Genomic DNA, 24,616 nt, shown 5'->3' with positions numbered 1-24,616 from the left:
AGACTGGTAGATTAACAAATTGGTACAAATACACAGGAAAGAACAGAGAATGGTTACTCACTAGATCCATAAAATAACAGATAATGAATATAATTATGCATTCTGCTACATCCAAGCTTTCAGCTACAAAAAAATCATTTTAATGAGAAGTGAAATGTTTTCAACCACAACATTTAGATTTGCTCGGCTTAATACCAAAAAATAAATATATGAGTCAAAACTAAATACTTCTTATAACGGTTCCTAAAATAAAAAGATCTGTTTTCCCTTCAAGTTCTTAAAACTTTTGCAACCATTTCCCTAATTCATCTGCTCATACAACCCAATTTTATACCGACTTCGCCCCCCAGCCTTAAAGCAGCAGTGATCACAACCTATTGGTGGTTGTGTTAAATACTTCAAGTAACAAGCAGGAAGTGTAGCTATGGCTGGTTTACCAGGGTAAACAAAATTCACACAACAGCAGCTTTCACCCATACAATCTCCTCTCCACTCAGCCCGGCTGCTGTCCACACAGCCTTTCACAGCTGCACAATCTCCATTTGCAAACACCTTTCTCTCACACACACACACACACACACACACATACACACACAGACACACACACACACACAGTGCCTGGAGCTACGTATAAATACTATACATCATATTCCCACTCCACTGGCAAGTTTCCCTTCTCACTTGAGTTGAGTTAAATAGCTGAAGTGAGGTGTGCATTCCCTGAGTCTCTGCCTCTCTGCTTAGCTCTGACAGTTTGTCCGGAAAGCGCTCTTCAGCAGCTCATCCATTTAGCGTATTCTGACACGATCTGCCAGAAGTGCACTCTGAATTAGATTTATGAAAAAACTTATCTGGGCTGAAGTGAGGGAATGTTAAATGCCACACTGAGTTTAGGGAATGTTGAAAATTGTGTTTTAATGTCCTCTTACAGGAACTGACAAAGTTAATAAGAAAAGAATTCATCTTCAGTAAAGTTTTTAAAGATAAAATGAGAAAATGACACATTGAGGCAGAATTTTTTTTAACCCTAATGCATATGATAACTCATAGGATGCCTCCACTGACATAGTTAATTATGGAGCACACTTTTTTCAATTTACAGCAAGCTTTTCTGACCTACAGCAGTTCCAAATATCCTGCATTCAGAAAAGTAGAAATTAACAGATGGGCGCTTATGGATTGGGGAAAAAATGACATTAATGGAATGTGCTGCCTTCTAATCCCTTGAGAGGGAGGAATTTGCGACGGAGGGAATTCCTGTCATTCAGGGGGAAAACTATGAAGTCCTGCACACACAGAGCTGCTGTACAGGCAACACAGATTCATTGCAGAAACAGCACAGCACACCACCACTACAAATCCTTACTTACAGACTCCCACTCCTGACTGTAAGCTACATAAGAAATTTCCTGCTAACTGAACAAACTATCAGGCACACAAACACACATGTTGCACAAGCAGTGGTAAAAGGGTGGAAAAAAAGCAGAAAAATGACAGAAAAAAAAGAGAAAGTTGTAAAGTACCTGGAAGGCAGGAGAGCAGAGTGCTGGCCGAGTGAGAGGCAAGGCTAGGATTCCTCCTGGTTTTCTCCTTGTGTTTCTTCACCGGGTCTCCCTTTGCTCATAGAGGGGTTTGTGTCCTGGTGTTGGGTTCAAGAGTAAGGGGGACCACACAGCTCCTGGAAGACAACCTCTCTCCTCTAATCCTCTCTCCGATGTGATGACACTCTCTAACCTCGACCATCTGTTGAAACACGTCCCGGAGCAGTCAGCACCGCGCTGTGTCAAGAACCCCACTCCCCTGCCCAATCACAGACCGGCTGCTGGGTGGCTCCTTGCTGCCAGGAGGCAGGGACAAGGACACAGCTCAGCGCAGGGAGACACACACACACACACACACATACACACACGCAGTCAAACACACACAGACACTCTACGAGATGGAAGCAAGAAAACCCCCAGTCATCGTAACCTGAGAGGCAGAGCAGGAGGAAGGGAGAGTGAGAGGAGTGGAAAGAGAAGGAATGGGAGGGGAGACTAAAGGAGAGGGAAAGAGAGAGCGAGAGAGAGAGAGAGAGAGAGAGAAAGAGAGACAGACGGAGAAAGAGAGTGAGAGAACGTGCATGTGTGAGTAGCAAAAGCAGAGACGAGAGAAGAAGAAGATGGAGATAAACTATTCTTATGCTTAATCACCTTGCTGGTAATGTTACTTAACAATACTCACACAAACCTCAGGCTGAAAATCCATGCACACACACACATTAACTTCTTAACCCCCTGTCCTTGACCCCTTCCTCCTATTCCTCTCCCTGCAGCCACGGAGTATGTGGTCTGAAGAATCAAACTAAAAAAGCAATAAAATTCTGTATTGGCTCCATGGTGGGAATGCTGTTGGCACTAAACTGTTACATCTGCAGGCACAGAAGCACAGGCAGCAGCCCTCACACCTTAGTGTGATAAATCCTTACAGTCCCACGGCTACATTCCTGCCCTTCACCACCTATTGCCTTAAGTTAAAAAGGAGGGCAAAGGGGAAGACACTAAAATTACAAAGCTAAGGAAAGAGCAAGATAGAAAAAAGAAAGAAAAGGAAACAAAGATAAGATAACGGTACGAGTTTACAGCGAGATGGAAGCAGATTGATAAAGCAACTAACTACATACCTTTCAACATTAACACCATTACCGGCACGTTTCCTGAATGAATCAACCAATTTTCGACCCATTCATGCAAAACACAGGGAACATTAGGTGAGAAAGGCTGTCACATTAATCATTTTTGTTGAACCACTGTCCTACTCACTGATCCATTAAAAAAGGATTACGAGACCCTGATGATATTCGAGAGCGACTTCAAAGGCGAACCCTAATGAGTTAATACCCATTTGATATCCGACAGCATCACAATGAGTTAATCAGAGGTGTGAAACACCAAAGAAAAGTTTTAAGTGCCTCATTTGCATTCTGTGAGCAGCGTCAACACCCTGGCACCCTGTTTCAAGTTGGCCTTTGATAAATGCCATTAAATTCAAACCATTTACAGACAATTACTAATGAAGACTTTGATTGTCCCTTCTCAACTGACCCCTAATCAATGGTAGGTTTCATGTCTACTGTATATAAACCTATTTATGTAAATTTGAAACCTTTAAAAATAAAAAATTGAATCACATTTTCATATCGAGCCATCTTTAACACTGTTTGTGGTATCATAAAATTATCTATACATATTTATACCTGACAGAAAAGTATTATACATGTTTATGCAGTGATACTGCTCAGACTCTCATGTATATCAGCTTTCCATTTTAATTTAATTGCACCACACACACACACACACACACACTGCTGAAAGATACTGTCACTTTTTCAGTGGGTGCTCCCACTTATATTCCCCTCAGGTTTATGCGTGAGGATATTGGATTAAACTAAACAAAGCCTATTTTCACCAGGGACACGTGAAACTTTCCCCAGCTTGGACTGATGTTTGAAACAGGGGCAACAGTGGTGAGGGAGAGAAAGAGCCTCAGGGGGAAAGAGCTCAAATTAGATTAACTAAATTCACAAAGACTGTCCCCAGCCCCTCCTGCATGGCTACACACATCCCAACCTACACCTCCAACCCCAGCCCCCATTCTCACGGCCGAGAGGTTTCCAAAGGGCCTTCAGGCAGGCCAGGGGCGACCAAATCCCTGTGCTCTTTACTGGATTAAAGATGGCTGCCCCACTGGGGAGAGGGGCTGTTTTTTCAGGAGCTGAGCACATCTGTAAACATCATAAATCTGTGAAGACAGAAAAGGTTATCAGGCTCTGGGTTTCTGTGAAGGAAAACATCTCCAGTCTTATCCAGCAAAGATAGAGGTAGAAACTGGACATCCACCTTATGCCAACACACATCATCCATTTTGCATGACCACCCTTAGTCTCCATTTTCACTTCCGCTGATGGACACAACAGCAACAAAAGCAAGGGTAGAGGGAGGTCTATAACATGGCCTCATCTTATGAATGACTGAATGACCTGCAGGGGGCCTCTGGTACCCCCCATTTGCTCCCTTTCTCCCTATCCTAAAATCACAAAGAACTCACTGAGACTCACATGGTGGATATCTAACACAGAAATGATCAGTTTTCTCTTACTTTAGACCTCTCTGATAAGGCTCCCTATACACTATCATATCACACCCTTGTCTCTTGCCCGAGCTTTACTCTTAAACTGGATCCAAGCCTCCTCAAATCTCACTCAAAACTCACTTCCCCCCTTTTCCTTCCAGCTTTCCAGCCATCAGTTGGGCGTGCAGGTGCAGGCAGAGGCCAGTGTTGGGGGGCTACTCGGTTCACTAGCCCCATTCTCTATGGCTGAATGAGATACATAGGGGTGTCATAGCTGCGATCTTGCCTCTGTGCCAGTTTAGACCACGAAAGCTGAAGCTGGGGGATACAGCCGTGATGTGGAGGAAGGCAAACCTAGGGGTGACATTGCGATGCGCTACACAGCATTTTAAATGCCTAGCACATGGCTACTGCTATGTCAGATGACTGGTGGCTATCGAAGTATTGAATGTGTCAGCTGCTCAAGATCCCTTTGAGTCAGGATGTAAGACACTGGAGACACTACACACATCAACAACCAGCTAATAAACTGCTAATTCTGGGAGAAAAGCTTATAGCCACATTAGATAAGACAGAAAACTGTTTTCTACAGCTCAGGCTACGTGTGATTGGGTTTGCAAAGCAATGGTGCTGTTGCTCTATATTTAGGTACCACAGGTACTACATTTGCCTTGGTCCTGCTGGTTCCCAGGACCCCTTACACTCTAGGGGGTTGAATCAGTGTCATCTCAAGTACATGCCAGAGGAGAGGCACAGCTGAGATCTGGGGGTACAGCAGGAAACCAGGAAAAGACACGCACAGTTGGTCATGAATGTACAAGGCTAGGAGGAGAACGAGGGCAGGACAGAGGGGAGACAGGAATACAGTAGGGACAGAGGGGCGGCAAGGGTAAAGGAAACATAGAAGGAGAAAGCGGAGAACAGAGGAGGGGTAGGGGGGTGGGGGGGCCTCTGTAGTTCAGTGACAGCTGAACACGCAGCACACGCATGTGGAGGGAGCGCTCCTCACGCCACCCTCCTGCTGTGCCATGCATGTGCCCTTGTGCTACACGTATGTGACCTAACACGAATGAAACCACACATGCACACAGACATGCAATGGCAGCATCTGTCAAAAATATCATGAATAGAGCCACTTGCCAAATCCCTACAGAATCACATTAAATAAAAAAAGCAATTAAGTAATAATCTGATTATTGCACATTCCATTTTAACACCTTAACAGAACATACTGTGTTATATACTGTGAGCAAGCATAGCTGAAATACTAGAGTGTTACCTACAGTACCTCCTTTTGCCAAGTTGTTGACATTAGCTCAACTACCAAAAAAAATGTAAATTAGGGTTACTGGGGAAGTTTTGTAATTATTGGCAATGATAAGAGTTATTTGTGTGCATGTCAATATGCTTTGTTTGTGTGGAGTACTCAATTTACAGGTAGTACGCCAAAAACTGAATAACACAATATATCACTGGACTCCTTTATAAACTTAAAAAGTTTCCAGTCATTACTACAATAAACATCAAGGACGACAGCTATTCTAGAAACCCAACTGTAAAGTAGCCAACAGGTAGTGCTGCAGACAAAGGGAATACACTAACACATAATGAACTCATTAACAGCAACCTGAGATCAAGTGTTAGGTAATGATGATAGGATTTAGAGGTCTGTTCATAATGACATCCACCAACAGACTTTAGTGAGATTCCAGATGTGTTATCTTGCAGATGTTTATATGAAGGTCAAACTGGTCAGCGACCATCAGCGTAAAGAGTGTGAAAGCTAGTTTAGCCGTGGAAGATATAACTGTGTTGTCACAAACTAATCCAAATCTTAGGGCCTTTAACCAACAATCACCCAAAATATCTGAGTTCAGAGCAGTTAGTACATCTCTTTCCTTTAATGTAAAGCACTAGTGGGTATCCTTTATTGAAGGCAATTGCTTCCATAAGCCACCCTGCCTTTGTCGCTATCACACATGTTGCTCTCCCGACTTCTCCAAACTAGAGTTGACTAAATTCCTCTGCTGATCATTTTTGATCTGAATAAATTATAACTTTTGTTTCCATACAAAATATCAAATGACAGGGTGTATCATTGTTAATGATAAACAGGTGCAAATACTTGCTCACTTCCACATATCTAGTTCAAGAGGAATGTAGCCTATACTGGATAACACTTGGCATGAAAAAAGGTAAATGCATCCAGATTTCTAAATAACAACAACTGTCTGGACAGACAATGATTCCCTGGGTCTTACTCGCTGCCAGAAACACTTAACACATGGACGCATTTACAGATCAACCCTTTAAACATTGTGTGGCAAATGGGGGATATCTTCTAAATCCATAGTAGCCAACCTTACAAATATTTAAATATTGTGTTGCCTTGGATACAGAAATGACAGAGCACCAATTAATTTGCTTTTCAGAACTTAATACTACGTTTTATGTTCAGAGTATTGATAAAATTCACCAACAGTAAGTAGAACTACTCCAGTAGAAATCTAACAGACCACCCAGGGAGCCATCTTAAAGCTGGATTAGGACCTTCCAAGAACTTCCACAAAAGTTGGGAACAGATAGCGAGAGAAAGCAATCCTATCAAACCCCTGATCTGGTGAATCACAGGATGACGGAAATGATTTGGGATAGCCTTAAGGTTCAGTAAATGGGTAAATGGCTGGGAACCAGTGCTGTAAGCCATGAAGATATGAGACAGATACAACAGTGAGATATAGATCACTCTCCCTGGGTCCAAGTAAGAAGATGAAAGACATTCTGACAGGTAGGACAATGGCAGTCATGTAGTGACCAGGTTCCACAGGCAAAGCCCCAGGGACCTTTAAGACTTTTTAAACAACTAAATTCCACTCGCAGTTTTGTCTTGAATTCACAAAACGTGTTGGTGCCTTTGTCAGAGAAGAGCAGTACAAGTGACCAAAACATTAATAAGGATATGTCAGCAGGGGGCTTGGGAAGATTAGGAAGATAAGCTGCAGTAATGAGGTTATTAAATCAAAAAATGCCATTCATTTGTGGCTTTTGGTTTCATCACACCTTGTAAAAGAGGGTCTTTCCTGTGGACACGACAGTAACCTTAACATCTCTCATACTGGAGCAGCAGAGGTAACACAAAAATAGGTTCATCTTAAATACTAAGTTCAGTAGTAGTAACAGCTGTTCTTTTTCCACTTGGACCAAAATAGGACCCACACTATGGGCCTTTGAATTCCACGCAATTTCCCATCAATTTTCACTTTCTATATCTGGTCTTACAACAGGAGGTAATCTGGTTCAGTATAAAATATGATTAAGCCCCACCTAAATATGAACCCTTTTGCTGGAACTGTCAATAAGACATGGATATATTTTAATCCTGACAAAGAATGTGTTTTTGCCTCCAAAAAGATTTATTGGAGATAAAAGAAAAAGGACAATGGTAAAGCATATCATTGACCCCTCAAGCAGAGTTCCTACGTAGCCACAAATCAACAGTCTCCACACCACCAAACAATAACGCATTCAGCAAATAATCATTTCCCTTCATACCCTCTGACTCCACAGACTCCACTCAGTCTCTTGGGCGGCCAAACTATCTGCTCCAAAAGTGTTTGTTTACATTGAAATTCTCTGTGAAAAACAGGCCAACACTTTAATTTCTAAAAATGTTGACCCCTAAAAGACATTGACAAAAAGTGGTAATTGTTGTCATAGAGCCAGTGTCCAGCTCCTTCCTGTCTCTGAGGAGATTTTGGAAGTCTCATCCTCACCGAGTGGTGCTCTGTTTCCGGAAGCCTGACTTACTAATCCTCTCAGGCGAGAAGGTGAAAGGCAGGAACAAGGAGAAAAGGGGGAAAGCTGTACGTGGGAAGGAAGGCCTATGTATGCTACAACGTTCGAAATGCCGGGTTGAAAATAATCCCATAAAGCATGCCGCCAGTGGCCTGTTGAGAGGGAGAATTAGGATTTGCGTAGGGCAGATAGGCCATTCAATTATCCCCTCAGAGGCCTTAACTGGCCCTGGGCCACGATAAGGACAGAATTTTCATTTGTCAGCACAACGTGGCATGGACAAGGAAGATCAGGTTAGAGCATACACTACATGTTGACATATAGTAGCTAGATGATACATCACAACATAACAGCTCTGCTGAATGATCAGTCCTGCTGTACGTTCGATCGCATTACAGCCACGACCAAACTAAGCGCAATCAGCGAGCGAAATTCCTAATAATGAGGCACAAGAACTAAATCGGCAAGTTTATAGGAATCCACTGCAAGCACTGGCTTCCACATGGAAACTGTGGTACACACGCTAGTTTAATTAAAACTATGTTTTCTGTGCCCAGTAAGACGAAAACATGTGGATGTGGCTGTGGCTTTTTACAGGGTGTTTGCTGGGTTCCTGGGCAAGGGGAAGCACTGTGGCTCTATGTGATTTGTGATTCGCACGCGGTTGGGAAGAGAGGCCTTTTAATCTGTGCCCTGGACTGGCCTCCTCGCTCTAGGAGAAAATCAGTAACATGAACAGCTCACCACTACACAACTGCACAACCACTGGGATGTTTATAACCCACTGAAGGGCCACACAGCGTAAGAGATCATTTGTATGAGAATAGGTACAAGAGCAGGACCCTCCCCTTCTCTAAGCTCCCTCATCCAGCCTCTTTTATACACTGTTCACCCTTCCGTCTCTCTCAGGCCTCTCATCATCCACTCTGCTCTCTACCCATTTCAACTCTCTCTTGCCGACTTTGCTTCATTAAAGATTTATTTCATCATTTCCATACCACCACTCTCCGGTCATCCCCTCGGTTATTAAAAAATGCAAATTGCAGAGAAAGAGCCAGAGGGTCAGCTCTCAGGAGTGGAGGAAGACCACAGGAGCCAGGTCTCCAACAGGTGCAAATTCCAGTGATGCCTGCGTGCGTTTGGACACTATTGTGTCTCTATAAACCCGGGCCAAGTAGCACACTGAAGGTGATGGCCAGAAGAGATGTCTGACAGCTAGACCTGCTTTCATGCCCCATATCAGCTTCAGTTTTCACATTGTTTTACTATATTTCTGTGCAAGTGAGAGAGAAAAAAGAAGAGGAATAAAGAGCCAAATGATTTTTTTTTTCATAATAGTGTGAATGTTCAGGAGGTACTGCTGCCTTGCTTTGAAAACTATTCAGTAATCAAGTGAGTATAGTGTAAATATAACCTTTTAAGATGTGAATATTACATTACATTTGTTGTAATTACTATGACTGAATGGTATTAAACTGAAACAAACTCCCAGGTTCTCATGTCACACTGATCTTGCAGACTCCGGAGTCTGGAAACACGTATCAGACAGCCCATCCCAAAGGAGAATTCTGAGTCTGGGGCTGTGTGGGTGGGTGAGCACTCATTTGAAGAAAACTCCCAATAATCCAATTAAGCACATAATTTCCTTTAGTACACAGGAATTGAATCAACTGTCAGAAGGCAGTCGAGTCAGAGAAAGTGAAAAGCGAAAAGAGTATGGACAGAGAAAGGGTAAGAAAAGGCTTTTCTGTGTACTGTTCAGCTGCTGCAGTGAACAAAATGCAAACAAAGCTTTAGAGAAAAAAGCTTTAGATCTCTGCAAACATGGTGGGGCCTCCTGTGCTCCACTTTGTAACTGTCCTGCTTGGCTGGCGATCAGCTCTCTTGTCCGGGGCCAGTCTTTAGCAAAGATCCCTTGACCAAGAGCCAAGCTGCCTTTCACAGTGTGCGAGTTTGCGTGTGCACACGTGCTTGAATATGCATGAGAGGAGATGGGGCTCCTCCACTGTCCTGTGTGCTGTTCTATAACCGGCCGCATAATCACAAAGAAAGACTACAATGAAAAGAAATAAGAAAGAAAAAATATGGATGGGGGGGGCATAAGCTACAGTATGTGTCAGAGCGAGATGTTGCAGGTAAGTAAGTGAGGACCATAATACTGTAATATCATCTATCTGAACGTCAATCTTTCGGTGGATTTCCCTTCTCTCCAAGATGACATGGATATGGAGTTGTTTCAGTGAATACACCCCAGAAAAGAGAGGGACATTAGAGGAGAGAAAATCAGTGCAGGAATTCAGAATATCCTCCTAGTAAGTGCTTATCTTCCCTCTTGGGGTATGGAATCTCAGCCACAATGACGAGGCCAAAAAAAGAAAACGGGCATCATCTTGTGAATTATTCAGTCAAAGAAAAAAAAAAAAAAAAAAGCACTTTTATAGAAATAACAGTTCCCTTAGCATTTTGAAGATACACAAAAGATGCAGTGTTTACAAAGGCCTGAACTTTCAAATCATAATTTCAGAAAAGGAGGTATCGATAGAGAGCAAGGCTATCAAAACCTAACCTGTGTTTTTCTCTTCTCCCTGTTCCCACTGTGGGTATGAAAAGAGATGTTCCACCCCCCCCCTCCCTTGTTGGTGAGCCTGTTGGGCTCTTGAAATGTTCTGAGGACCATCTGATAACACTGCCTGCGCTCACTGAAACACTAGGGGCAAAACTGGTGCAATCTAAGGCTCCAATTGGCAGCGTGTTTGGCAGATATACTGGATGGAATATTAAGGGCCGAGTGAAATTTAATTGTGACAAGCCTTGTAGCAAGGAAGGATGGAAAGAAAGATTAACAAAAAGGGCAAAATTAAATCACGGAGGAAGAAGAAATAGAAGGAAAATAGAGATGAGCAATTTGGACAAAATTAATATTGTTTTTTGTTTTAGTTTCTGTTGTTTTTGGGGGGGGGGTTACAAAAAAATTTGTAAAATTTCATCAACATGTACGTACTCAAGGATTTAAGCTCTCATGCTCTGGCAAATATTGGTAAAATTTGACTAGTTATTTATTTACACATAAGAGCTGTGAACCACATTGTTCTTGATAATATTACATTGAATAAAACATCACCCAGTGCTGGAGGAAAGTCAGGAAAGAAGAAGAAAAGTGGCAAGAAAGGTATTAAAAGGAAAAGGAAAAGGGCCTCAATTTGTGTAGACCAGGCTTAAACCGGGAAAAGGAGTGCTCAGCTTTTCTTTTTCAAGCTTTCATATCCTAAAAAGAACCCCTCTTAATTCCTCATTCTTCATTTCCTGTTCCCGTCCGGGTCCAGATGGCCAAAGGATCCAAAGAACATCCGTAACGGAATGACTGAAGACTTTCATGACCGAGCTGGTGCCGAGCAGGATAAAGTGGGTGGGAGGTAGGGGGGATTTGTATCATAACAGTACTGTACATGTCCGCCTTCTTATACCCATAAATCAAGATGTGTGTTTTTGGAAGTAAAACAAAAAGATATACAGCACTGTGGAATGAAATCTTCCAATCATATTGTTTTAATGTGATAGGATATTCACTAGCAAAGCCACAGACATGTTGAAAGCAGTAGCTATATTTAGAAATTAACATTTCTAATACGACTGATGAACTCAACCATCCTGCAGTTGAACTCAACACAAGGGTTCAGGGTAAATTCCTGAAAAAAACTGAAATAATAGTGTCTCATTTTTATACAGACATGAATGTGTTTAGCTTGGTGTCAGACATGCTGAAATACACGTAAGAAATAGAGGGATAAAACATGTTAAAGTCTTTATGGACCCCTTGCCACATATTGTACACTACTCGAGCTGATCGTGAAATCAAAACTGTACGCTCGCTGAATTAAAAAACAGTCATAAATATTATAGGCTATGGCTTAGATAAATATGCTTTCAGAATGCAAAACATCTCAGCTGTGGAAGAGTTTTCTGCGCTTGTCTACTCCTATCTAGGTATGTTAATACAATCAGGGAGGTAAACTGACAAGTTTACAATAGGCAACAAAGACAAGTATTTTTCTAATCTGATAATTCAGGCTAAAAATGAGTGGAGAGACCACTATCAACAACAAAAAGGCAATCAGTAAAAAAATAAGGAAAACTTCTCATATTGTATTAATATTACAGTCACAAATATACAAGCCTATTTAGCCCTTTATATCATTTTAGATTGATTTCGCATTGGGTGCGGCATTATGTGAAATTGGTTGTAATAGTTAAGCTCTGTTTTCCAGGAGGAGGACTATGTAGCTGGCAAATTTTCAGTCTATAGGAATGACATGGAAAATGTGGATTAGAGAGACGACGGCTTTACACAGCTGAGGTGTTTGGCTTTATATGTAAAGCGGGATCACTACCTGCCAAAGAGATCAAGGTAGTTTAACCCTATTGCAAGCGAGGGTTTGATGCCACATGCTGTGAACTTATTGATAAATCAGGTTAAATCATTCAGTTTTGGGAAGCTGTGTAAATCCCGTTTTGGGGAAACAGTAACTCATTTTAGCCACAAATATGTGGAGTCAAAAAGTGTGACAGAAATTGCCTATAAAATGTGCTCAGTGCACTTTCCACATAACATCACGTTTGCCATATGAACCCCATGCTCTTGGCATCTCCTGTGATTGCATTACACAATGGTGTTCCATGTCAAACAGCAAGTCGGTCCTCTCGCATCATCAGCCAAATACAAATCACAACCTCAAGTTTTTAAACAAAGTCAAAGAAAACTAGGCTGCTGGCACCACAAATACAGAACTCTAGATCAACAGGAAGTCAAAGGGCTTTCACTTCAATGTCTTTTCTACCACAATTAAAACTATATAAATATATCCCAGAATACAAAACACTTCAAATTGAGCCCTTTTGCTCTGACTTTGACTGACAAGGCCACTGCACTCCAAATTACTCACAGGCACACAGCAGGCAAACAGAGCGTTTGGTCGAGATGTGTGTGTGGTGCCAGTGTGTTGTGCACAAGCCAAACTTTTGGAGTCAATTGTCAAGGGCATGCAAGTCTTAGCCATGAAAGCCATCTGGAAAGGAGCAGAAATGCCACTATTTACAGCTATAAATAGAACAAATAAGGGCCCACAATCAGAGTGATAATCCCTCAACAATGTAGCGGCTTTGCGGCATTACTTAATGTTCCACGACAAGACTTGGAGGAAACGTCCAGTTCCACCTAAACGCCACGTTACTCCTATCAGATAAACTGACCCTGACCGTATTGTATGTGGTCAGAGTGGTGAGGAGGGCAGATGACCTTTGACCTGGGTTTGAGGAGTCAGTGAGGTCTGGGATTAGTAGAGTATGACACTTTGGTCATGGACTCTCACTAAATCCCCCTCGTCTCAACGAGTCCTCTTCAGTAGTGAGTAGAGAGGAGGCAAATGTTGCAGTCAGGTAAACCACAATCTGTTTAAGTGGAGAACATTGATGTAGGGGCAAGAGGTCAAGTTTAAATAATTTCTCTTATTCTGGATAGAGGATTGAAGACTTAAATTTAACAAGTGGTTTTCAATAAGCTGTATTTATAACTGTTATAATGCATAGGTGAAAATGTAGGGGGAAAAAAGTGAAAATGAGCAAAAAGGACACTCATGAATCCACTAGTTACTGGTTCTATTAGGTCACAATAAAAGAAAAAGAGGCTGAATGTCTAACCTGATGACCCAAGTGTCAAATACATGGCAGCAGTCGCCTTTTTTTTTTTTTCAAACTGGTGCTTCTGAAGCTGATTCTCATTACCAAATAGCTTTTCCCCCGTGGCATTGTGTTTGCTCCTTCTTGCTTGACATGGGGGCAATATATTAAAATGTATGAGCCTTTATCCTACCACATTCAAACAGAGCCAAGTATGGGTTTGCCCAGACCATAATACAAAACACAGGAACACGTGCACATGCATGCGCACTCACATACACACACACATAAACACAAAGGAGAGTCAACTCCTGTCATTGTTTATTAGTAGGAGGGCCAATTATCCATGCTGGCAGTGTGTCTGAGATGAAATAGTGTACAGGGAGCCAATAAGTGGCCAGTACACTATTAGCAGGAGGAAAGAAACCAAGCCTCAAATCCACAGACACGACTATGCCAAAACCAGAGAACATGTATGTAAGGTAACAAAAATTTATTTGGTACTGCTTTATTCTTTCTCACCTTTTTCCCTACACATTTCCACAGACAAAATCTCAAAACTTTTCCATGACTTTTCAAGGACCCGTAATATAATTTCCATAACCATCCACAACCTTTAATTTCATTACAACCAACAAAATCAAATTCCATGACTTTTCCAAAACTTTTGATGATTTTACTTCATTTCTAGACTTTTCCAAGCCTGGAAAATTAGATTTTAAAATTCTATGACTTTTCCAGATTTTCCATGACCGTGGGAACTTTTTCTTCTCCTGCACTTCTCTTCCACATCTGGGCATTCTAACACGGTTGGAGTCAATTTTAAAGGATCTCTCAATAAAAAACAACACATCACCCTGAGACTCAATTTGTTCCCCTCCTCCTAACACACATCTAAAATCCCTGCTTATGAGGCCCAACAGGTATGCAAAAACTTGAGCTTAAAGAAAGATTTGCTATCTGCTAACATGTCCAACTCCCCGAGGGAGGCAAACATGCTCAGACTTAATGCAAAACATATTGAAGTATTAAAGCCCTACATCCTCCTAATGTTAGCAACAGAACAATACAGCAGCAACCCTCATGATGTTCCCATAATCCCCTCTAAAATGGGCCTCATCAATGGGAAAAAAAGATCAAGGAGTTCTTTTTTTTAATAAGAAGATGTTATGAAACAGTGCTAGCGTAATCTTTGCAAGCGTGGTTCACAGAATATCTGGAGGAGTTTTTTTTTTGTCCAACATCAGCATCAGCTCTGGGCTCAGTCTAAAACACATACCAATCATTATTGGCAAGTTTGTTCTGGCCATCCATTGGATAGGAGAAGGTTATCAGATATCAGCCCCTCAGTGCTGTGTGAACCAAACCCTAAGGCAGTCTTTCTCTTAAAAAGAAAAAGTTCTTACTATATCAAAGAGACTTAATTTATCGCATATAACAGATCTGTAAACAGTGTTTGCTGATAAGCCCAACAGATTCCATTCGAATAGTTAAGACATATAGCCTAATCAAGTTGTTGCAGGATGCTATCTTGAAATTTTGTCATGTTGAAAGCAGAGCCAGACAAATATGTCACTGTCAACACAATGGCCTACAAGAAATGATTCAATAAAAAGAGAAACAAACTAGAACTTTGATAAATCCAAATCTGAAAAAAATATTTTGTTGGGTTGTGGTATAATAAAAATATATAGTGATGATCATTTATGGGTTCATACAGTGTGAGTGTATAAACCAGACTGTGTGTTCATGTGTGTCATTTTCACTTACAGAGGTTGAGACTTTAAAGATACGACAGTTAATGAGAAACTCTAACACTCTAAAGTTACTTTTCCCACATCAATCTGGCTGGCTAGTTGGTGTGTTGTGTGCCTGTATCCTTGGGAGTTGAGAGGTCTGGAGGTAAAGTGAAGCTAAGGTTAAGCTTGGACTGCAGATAAATCTTCTCCTCTACCCATATCCTCTTCTGACTCCTTTCCTCGACTCCCAGACCTCCCAGCTTTCCTGGGCCCAGCAGGGCCACGAGCAGCTGTATTAAGACAACACTAAATCATCTCCACCACTGGTCTAGATAAACAACCTTGCACAAGAACAACACTACTGTATGCCAATCTATATAGCACACAGAAAAATGTGCAGAGCGTTGTCAACCGTGCCGTTATGAAATTATCATTAACATTTTAACCACATTTACTCATTTAATTTTCATTTCTGTGTGTCAAGCAAGTTATTTTTTAAATTTTTTATATGTAAAGCTGGAATTGATTAATAAAAGGACCAGTGTATTTACTACATTTATTTCCGTATCTGCAAACTGAAAAAAAGGAAGATTTTGAGTGAGGAAAAAACAACCATATATTTTTTTTTAGTCATAAAGAGAGTATTACAATAGCTGATTCATGCATCTTATGACAGCAGTACTTTTCGTGGGATAGGAACAAAAATGGTTTGTGTGGTGAGGCCACACGTCATGATTAATATTTCATATTTGGACAAACTGGGAATTCTTTTACAGTATTGACAGTTTAAAATTTAAAAAAAATGCCCATTATTATTTTGACAATACAAAGCAGCCAGAACGATATAAAGTCACTCTGAAAACATGCCTCTCCTTCCTATCACACCATAGCCATGTCAGGAGTAAGAATAAGCGCTTGTTTGACTCTCTTTCCAACAAACATATGCACCCAGACTCTGGCTTACTTATGTGTTATTTGCAGTTTAATGGCGTGTGTGTGTTTGTATGTGTGTAGAAGCACAGCTGGCAATGAGGAGAATAACCTGCCATTAGTTAATAAGATACAGATAATCTACAAAAGACAAAAGATTGTTCTCTGGAATAATATAGAATACTTTATTTCTACCTCACATATTTTTTTATATTGAATATTTCAACAAATAAGTTTTGCTTGATTTGAGGTTGCATGCCGAAACTGTTGCAGACCCTGCTGCTGAAACAAATTAAAAGATAATGCAGTTTGTGGTCAACTGGTTACCAGAATCTCCTGAAGAAGTAACATGTGGGCCACACAAGGGGGCAGATTACACAACGGAGAAAATGATCAGCATCATTAATAATACTTAATTCATAATACCACAGTTACAAAAGACAATATAACATTTTATTTTCAGTTTTAGGCAATATAATTCTTTTTATTTACATCCCATTTCAGTTCATGTGTGTATGTATGGCTTCTATAATTTTAGTGGGGTTGAGCACCAATGTGGCATTGATTGTTTGCAACTTTGAGCCTTCCTAGTAAGCCCTCTCCCTCACCCAGGATCCCTTCCAATGAGAAGCAGACCTGACTAGGCATCAGTTGTGGTGTAACGGCTTTCAGCGATTTTGTTCTTAACCCCAGAGCTTGTTTTGAAACCTCCAGGGGGCATTGGAAAATGAAATGCAAGTGCTGTGGAAACCTTGTCCTCCTCCCCCCCGTTGCCCTGGTAAGGGGACAATTGAACTGGAGGAGAAGGGAGGTAGATATTCCTTGGTGAAGAAGCACATCTCACTTAGCTAAATTGACCGTGTCTCATCCCTCAATACCTACTGTTCTCATGGGGGAAACTCCGCCAGGTGCTATGTGGGATCCTTAGAGCCTCAAGAACACTTTTTTTCCTTACACTACATTCCTGCTATAGGAGTGGAGATTGGTCAGACATGCCTTGATAGCCTTGGTCAACAACTCACAAGCAACAAACCATGTCTCAGACTCGGGTCCGTCTTTCACTCTCTCGGAGGTGTGCTGCAGTATTTTCTGATGAGTCATATTATGTACGACTGGCACAAGACCCGCAAGTGCATCACACAATCTCACTCTATTAAACGTCACATTTTCAAGAATTTGGATGGAGGGCAAATTGTCCAGATGGCCCTAACTCAGCAGTAGCCATATTAGCTTTCAAAATGTCCCGGCTCAGTCCTGAGTTACCATTTACCTGGGGCGGCAGGGCACTTCCCTTTTGATTTCTGCACAGTTGCTCTGATCTGTCAAGCAGAAAAATAACCAGAGGCTACTTCAAAGGCCAGGTCTCCTCACAGCGGCTGAGTCAAAAATGCTACTGCCTTCATGCAAGGAGCCAAAGCTAAAAGGCGTCTTTATATGAAAATTGGTTTCATTAAGATCACTGGAATCCTTTGAGGGTCAGTGGAAAAAAGAAAACACATGTTGACAAGCACAAACGTCTGCACCTTCTTATAAACATCAATCTCAATACTTTTCACAATGCGTTTATGAGGGTTTTTTTTTTTCATTTTGTGAGACAGCACACAAAGGACTGAATGCAGGTACTCAAAAAGTGACTGTACAAGTCTTAAAAATGTTGGGGTGTTGATGTAACCTGCTGAACAACAAGACCCTGTTCTTACACCAGTGGCCGGCATGAGTAGTTTCTGTGTTGGTGAAAGCCTACCCTATGCACTAAAATTTTATCTCAAGGTGTTTTACGGTGTCTAGAGGGAGGCAGAAAGGAAAAGGATCCATTTATTTTTGCCTAATTTTAAGTTACATACATGGCAGTAAAATAGCAAAAATGCTAACTATTCTGCAACTAGAGTCATTCATAATGCTCTATTTAACTTGCAGAGGAATTAGAAAACTATATATCACAACCAAACCCATGAGATAAAACTAATAAAATATAAGAAATTCAAACAAAGACAAAAGTCAAAGACAGAGGAGAGCATAGCCCAGCATTTAAGTAATAGGATAGAAGAGATCAAAGGTGCAAAGACAGATTCAAAACCCCTCAATTTCAAGGGCTAATTTCAAAACACTTAAAGCTGGAATGTGAAATTATGGGTCAGCTGCTCATTCACACCCTTCAGGTTGGCCTGGAAAAGCTTTCCAGCTGTAACTTGGCTGCAATAACACACCCAAACCCTGTCAAGTCAACTGATATCGGAGCATGGAAATGATTAGACATTACACATAGGAGGAGATGGGAGAACTCCAACAGGGAGGCATTTTATCACACTTGAGGTTCAAGACCTGCTGTGGTTGTTCTCTTCCAAGGCTAGGAAGGGGGGTAACCCAATCTCGTCAAGCAGTTCCTTATCTGGCCAGGGATCAAACCCTCAGGAGTGTTCTGTAATTTCTTACTATGGCTTTGACAAACAGCATTTTTGGTGCGGTTTGGTCCAGCTCTGGAAAGTGGTTCAACTCCTACGCTTTGTAAAACGCCTACACACTACATATATACGCCTACATATAGGAGAGATATAAGGTTTGTGTGTAGTGAGTGGGAAGTGATGAGATGTTTTAACACCACATGAGGTGACGTCTTAGGTAATCTGACCACTATCATGTTCAAGCGCTCTTACAAAAAGGTGCAGGTTAGATGCTTGCTCATCAAATGCACACAGCGAGAAGGATTTTAGCTCACAGCAGCAGGTCTTGTAGATAATAGGTTTCAGTTAGGCTTCTGCTCGATCATAGCTTGCTGAGCTCCATGTGGCTCGGTTTTCAGAAGAAGTGAAGACATTAAAGTCATCTGTCTAGGTCTCTATGGATGCATTTAGGAGGATGGTGGGGTTATGAGTTTGGCTCGTGTTACCTGGCTCTGTTGGAGCTGACCTGAGTGGGACCTACAGATTAAGGAACCATCTGGGAGCTGCAACCTGAGCCCAGGAGAGTAGGAACAGCAGGGCCTGGCCAGGACACCACTTTCACTTATTTACAGTGACACACACACACACACACACACACACACACACACACATTAGCTTAAACTGCCTTTTAGAGGGGTACGCCACTCAAAATGATCATTCACATCTGCCATTTCTTTGGCACGCAACCACACAAACTAATAAATCACATATCTGTGACTGTAGTGTCATCAATCTGTCTGGTTCCAGTGATGAAGACAAATGATTAAATTGGCTCACAGTCAGTTTATTTGACTTGGAAAAGCCAAAGAGGGTTCATATTGATTGTTGATCGAAATTTAAAAAAATCACCTGACTATTCTGATATTCTCTCTTTCAGTTTGTTCTCACCAGTCCTCTACGCTGGTCTATACAAGCCTCTTTTTCTCTTAATCACTATTGAGGACAGCTGTCTACACTAAAATAAACCAAGTTATCTTGGAGCAGAGATATTCCCCTATAAGCAAAAATACTAAATGATGCAGAAAAATAAGTAGTTGTACTTTTAAATTGATGGTAGGGTTGAATCCAAAAGAGGATTTGGCTCTAACTCTTTTCCTATTAGAAGAGGCCCATTACATACATCATACCACCAGGATACTGACCTACACCACTGGAATTTTTTCAGTGAAATAGATTTCCCAACAGTACAATGAATACAGTACCTCATCCATCTATGTTACAATTCAGAGGTCAGCACAAGTGCAGGAGCGAAATCCTTAGATTTGTAAAACAATCCCAGTTTATGAAAAATAATCTGACTTTAACCACATTATCTGCAATTCACAATAGTATGCCTTTGATGAAGAGTGAAGGCTGATTCATCCAAATTATGACAAGTTCCCACACATGACTGACATCCCCAGGTCCAGATGTGAAATACAGTAGGCATGATGTTGTTATGCTTGTTTTCTGGCCCTTTGATCCAAAAAAATAGAGTGCATCTGCTGGAAATTTTACCAAGATATTATCCCCTGCACAGCCATGGGGGAATGAGAACCAAACATTGTCTAACTGTATTTGTGTAATGTAGAAGATTTAGGCAGTGGCTGATTTATCTTTAATGAACCACGTCAGGACTTATCCACTGCATGCAGTTCTTTCACCTCCAATTTGACAACCATTACACAATCTCAGTTTGACTTTGCCTCACTGATGTTCTTCAGAAGTTGTGTGGTTCACTTCCGCTGCAGCAGCTCCCTTCTAGGATTTCCATGTGATCTCGAAAGGCTCCCTTAGGTCCCTGTGATGGCAGTTCTAATCAGTGTGCTGCACACAGCACCCAGTCAGAGGGCCAGAGCAATTTCTGGTTTCCATCTGACAAAACAATAATGGCTCGCCATACCATCCTCAGGAGCCGTGTCCCATCAGACAACACACACTGATAGATCAATTTATAGAAAGGACTCACATTTTTAAACAGGGCTTTCATGTCTCCAGTAAAGAGGCTCTTTCCCTACAGCAAATGTCAAAGCCAATAACTACTTCTTTAAAAGATCATATACAGAAAATATACAGTCTGCGTGTTGGGGAATACCTCTGATATGAAAGAATAGGAACAGTGACACAGAATGGACACAATGGGCTATAACCACACTGAAAGCATTAAAATATTTCCTTTTAAAAAAATCACAATCATACTTTCCCCTTACGCCACTGCTGTCTGAGTCTCTTGTTCCTCGGCAGTGGCGCTCTCGTCAAGTATCTGCCCACCCATCTGCAGCCCACATAAGGCAGAGAACCCACCAGCAACAGCCATGGACTAGTCTGCAGGCAGTCAGAGGGGATTGGTCTCCATCTCCCCTATAAAGAGCTTGTTCTAATGACAGCCCCTTGCTCCACATGTTGCTATAAGCACAGGCTTCAAGGCTGCTGCACTCAAACAAGCTCACCAAAAACATGAGATCAGCATACCATCTGCTAGTTGTGTGTCCTCCAGATCATTAATCAGACTCCATATCACCGCATTGATGCCGTAGAAGATATTGTTCCCACCACATCATTAAGAACGCAGAGGCCCACAGTGTTTTATGTATGACATCATTGTGTAAAAGCAGTTGAATTTTAATGTGTGTGATATTTTTGGTCGTCTTGAGTTAATCGATAAATCATTTGTAAGACTTAAAAAGTAGTGCGTTTACAGTAATTTGACTTCATACGCTTTGAGACACAGCAGAGGAATCAAATGCCATTGAGTGGGTGTAAATAACGGACAAGGCAGTGAAAACCCCAACTAACCCCAACTGTCATACAAACAAAAGATTATTTAATCAACACAAAGACAGTGTAAGGATTGCAAAAAAAATTACATCACTCATTTCCAGCAAACCAAGAAAAAAATGAAAACTCCCCTCCTGCTTGAGGTTTGGTGGTACATGCTGTAAACGATGTGGCCGGTCCCAGACAAACCATCTTCATAGTGCCATGACAGAACACCAACACACTAATATGCCAAGCAATGAATGTCAGTCCTGCACCCATGCTGTGCCATTCCAGAACAACACCACTAACCTCAGACCCCAAAAGTGAGGTTGTGGGTGGAATTTAATAACAGGGGAATTTATTCTGCAGTAAGATGTTCCATCCTTGTTTTGATAAAATTCAATATGAAAGCTGGTTTGGCACACCAAGCTCAGGTGTTAAAATATTTATGTTCTACATCCCAATGTGAAATCTGCCAATCAAACGACAGAACAAAATTCAAAGAATGGTTATGGGCATTTTATCATATGCCCCAAAGATTAAATACCAGGAAAACTACCTCCATATTATTTTAATTAAAGCAGATGCATGGTTACAGCTTAGAGTAGGGGGTTAAATACGGACCACCAGTATACAACACCAAAATATAAATACAGGGCATATTTTATCTCACAAAGCACCGCTAAATGTCAAAAGCAATAAATCAACAACAAATTTGGCGTCCATCTGCTTCTTTGAACATGTCATCTAAAGCAAACGATGCATGACCACCCAGTGACTACAGTGGGTCGAAAAGTGGGTGCAGAAACAAATAACATTTAAATTCTTTTTAAAGATTTTTTTTTCAGGCATTGTTGCCTTTATTTCTGATAGTTGAAAGTGCAGAGAGACAGGAAACATGTGTAGAGAGAAGGGTATGACTTGCAACAAACGTCCACAGCCAGAATCAAACCGCGGACATTGTGCCCATGTGGTATGCATCTTAACCAGCAGGCCATCAGGATGCCCCAGTGTTTTCATTTTTAAGTAAATTTTTTGGTGTTCTCTAAGTTCATAGCAGGCAAATGTTCAACATGGCAGAGCTGGCAATGCTTTTTTACCCTGGACATCTCTATTCTAGATATCTATCAAAACTGCTGCTGGTTTATAGATGGATTCCAAATCCTGGTTGTGTATTGATTTATGGCACTGAGATTCTAGGACAAGTAGCAACCTTGTTCTGCCAGCAGCTGAAAAGAAGGGGCCTATGGGCCTCAGCTGAGGGGGGCTAAATGTCAAAAAACTAGCTTTATCTTCCTCCCACCAATGAGAAAACCATCCCTGATAAGTTCTTAAGTGTCTATGTGAAAGTGATGGAGGGAAATGAAGAAAGCCAGTATTGTTAAGAAAAACAAAACTTGCTTTTTTCCTACTTGTCAGGGATTCCTCTGTGCGAATTACCATCTGGTTGTTGGGCATTAATTGCGCATAACTGGAAATTTATAAAAAATGTAAAGTATTTCCCCTGACAGATATCTGTGTTGTCCAGCCGTTGAATAACTGGTCCTCTTTACTAATGACTCACATTAAGACAGTGTCTCTAGCTGAAAAGGAAGGATACCAGCTGCAAACCAACAGTATGGATTTCTTTCTCATGTCTTAGACAAGATGTATACACCATGAGTATAAAGTTTAGCTGACCTGTTCATTGGCTTGTTTCATGGTTCCCTGCCTTTTCAGTTGTAACTGTGCTGAAAGAAAATCGAGGGATCATCAACCCATCCATTACACGTTTGCGCACATATTATCTGTCACCCTTTAGAGGATTTTTCCAAAAATACAGTCAATGCTCTTTTTTTCTTAGATGCCTCTCTGGGACCCTTTTCAGCTGCATCCAGCAGCTAGTAGTAAATTTGTTACTCGATTTGAAAAAGTAGCCAATGTTTAATTGTGACAGAGCTATTACTATGAGTGCCTTATAGTGAATTTATCTTTTACTACAGTTACATATGAGAAATCACAGTCTAATTTGCTCAAACTTGCACAAAGCATGAAAAAGCAAAGTGGCAAGTCAACAAATGTTGTTCTATGTGTGCTGGAGGACCACAATTGTCTATTAACATTTTAGCAATTACAAATAACTATTCAAGTTTTTGTAAAAAGAAAGAAAGAGAAAGTTAGAGAGTGTGTATGTGTGCATGTACAGTCATGTAAAAAAGTAGGACACCCCATGAAATATTTAGTTCTTTTTTAAGAAATATGGACATATCAATAGCCGCTTTTTCACCACATTGGTTTTTCATTGGGCAAAAGTTGTGGACAGTACTTGGTACTGTTTTTGGTATCACCTCTGTTGAGGTTCCATGCAAGCTGAGCCGATATTAAAGGAAAACACTGCAGACCACCGATTGGCTCATTCACTGCTTTGCTCTCTCTACCATGGCTCCCTTGCCTCGCTTGACCACCGCCGTGGTCTCTCTCTCGCTCACACTCTCTCTCTTTTTCTCTCATTTTTTTCAAAATGAGTCAGGAAGCCTAACTTTACCTTTAACGTTATCAAATAAAGAGAAATGTCCTCCCCTCGTCCTAAACTGATCCTAAATCAATAATAGAGTATTTTCTTGTTTCATGAATGAAACGGTACACAAGTTGAAGCAGCCGTGATGTGTGTGTTTGACCAATCAGCAATGGTCATCCCTGCAAACCCTACCCCCACTGAGGGGGTACTATCTGCAGTGGAAAACAAAATCAAGAAAAGTACCTGGTACCAAAAGCGACTAGAGCCGAGCCGGTACCATGTAGTGGAAACACAGCAAATATCTGATCTTCTTTCAAACAATATCTATAGATAAAGATGATGTAATTGAACCAAAAACAATGAAAATTTAACTTTGTTATCATTTATTTAACAAAAAATGAAAAAAGATACCAATTCCTACTCAAGAAGAAATTAGGACACCCTATGCCCTAATAGCTGGTGTTGCCCCCTTTGGCTGAAATAACCTCAATTAGACATTTCCTATAACTGTCTACCTGTCTCTGACATCGACTGGGAAAAAGTTTTTCCCACTCCTCCATGCAGAATTCTTTCAGCTATGTGATGTTTGAGGGGTTTCTTGCATGCACAGCCCGTTTCAAATCACCCCACAGCATCTCAATAGGATTAAGATCTGGGCTTTGACTTGGCCATTCCAGAACTCTCCATTTGTT

At 41.2% G+C, this 24,616-nt stretch overlaps 1 protein-coding gene across 7 annotated transcripts in view; it reads right to left on the bottom strand.

Annotated features, from left to right (window-relative positions):
* Window positions 1–24,616, bottom strand: part of sulf1 (sulfatase 1) — an 86,206-nt gene that overhangs the window by 35,567 nt on the left and 26,023 nt on the right. For 3 of the 7 annotated variants that reach the window (XM_067578759.1, XM_067578764.1, XM_067578765.1), the window contains exon 2: window positions 1,524–1,743. The exons of 1 other annotated variant lie outside the window; for it this stretch is intronic. The gene's annotated coding sequence lies outside the window, so the exon portion shown is untranslated. Of the gene's footprint in view, window positions 1–1,523; window positions 1,962–23,107; window positions 23,158–24,616 lie in introns of those variants that run through there. 3 more of the 7 variants (XM_067578761.1, XM_067578763.1, XM_067578760.1) reach the window with 3 other exon arrangements.

This window comes from Thunnus thynnus, chromosome 21, assembly GCF_963924715.1.
Source record: "Thunnus thynnus chromosome 21, fThuThy2.1, whole genome shotgun sequence".
Lineage (NCBI taxonomy): Eukaryota > Metazoa > Chordata > Actinopteri > Scombriformes > Scombridae > Thunnus > Thunnus thynnus.
The sequence above is the reverse complement of the archived record's forward strand: the minus strand, read 5'-3'. Positions and strand labels throughout refer to the sequence as shown.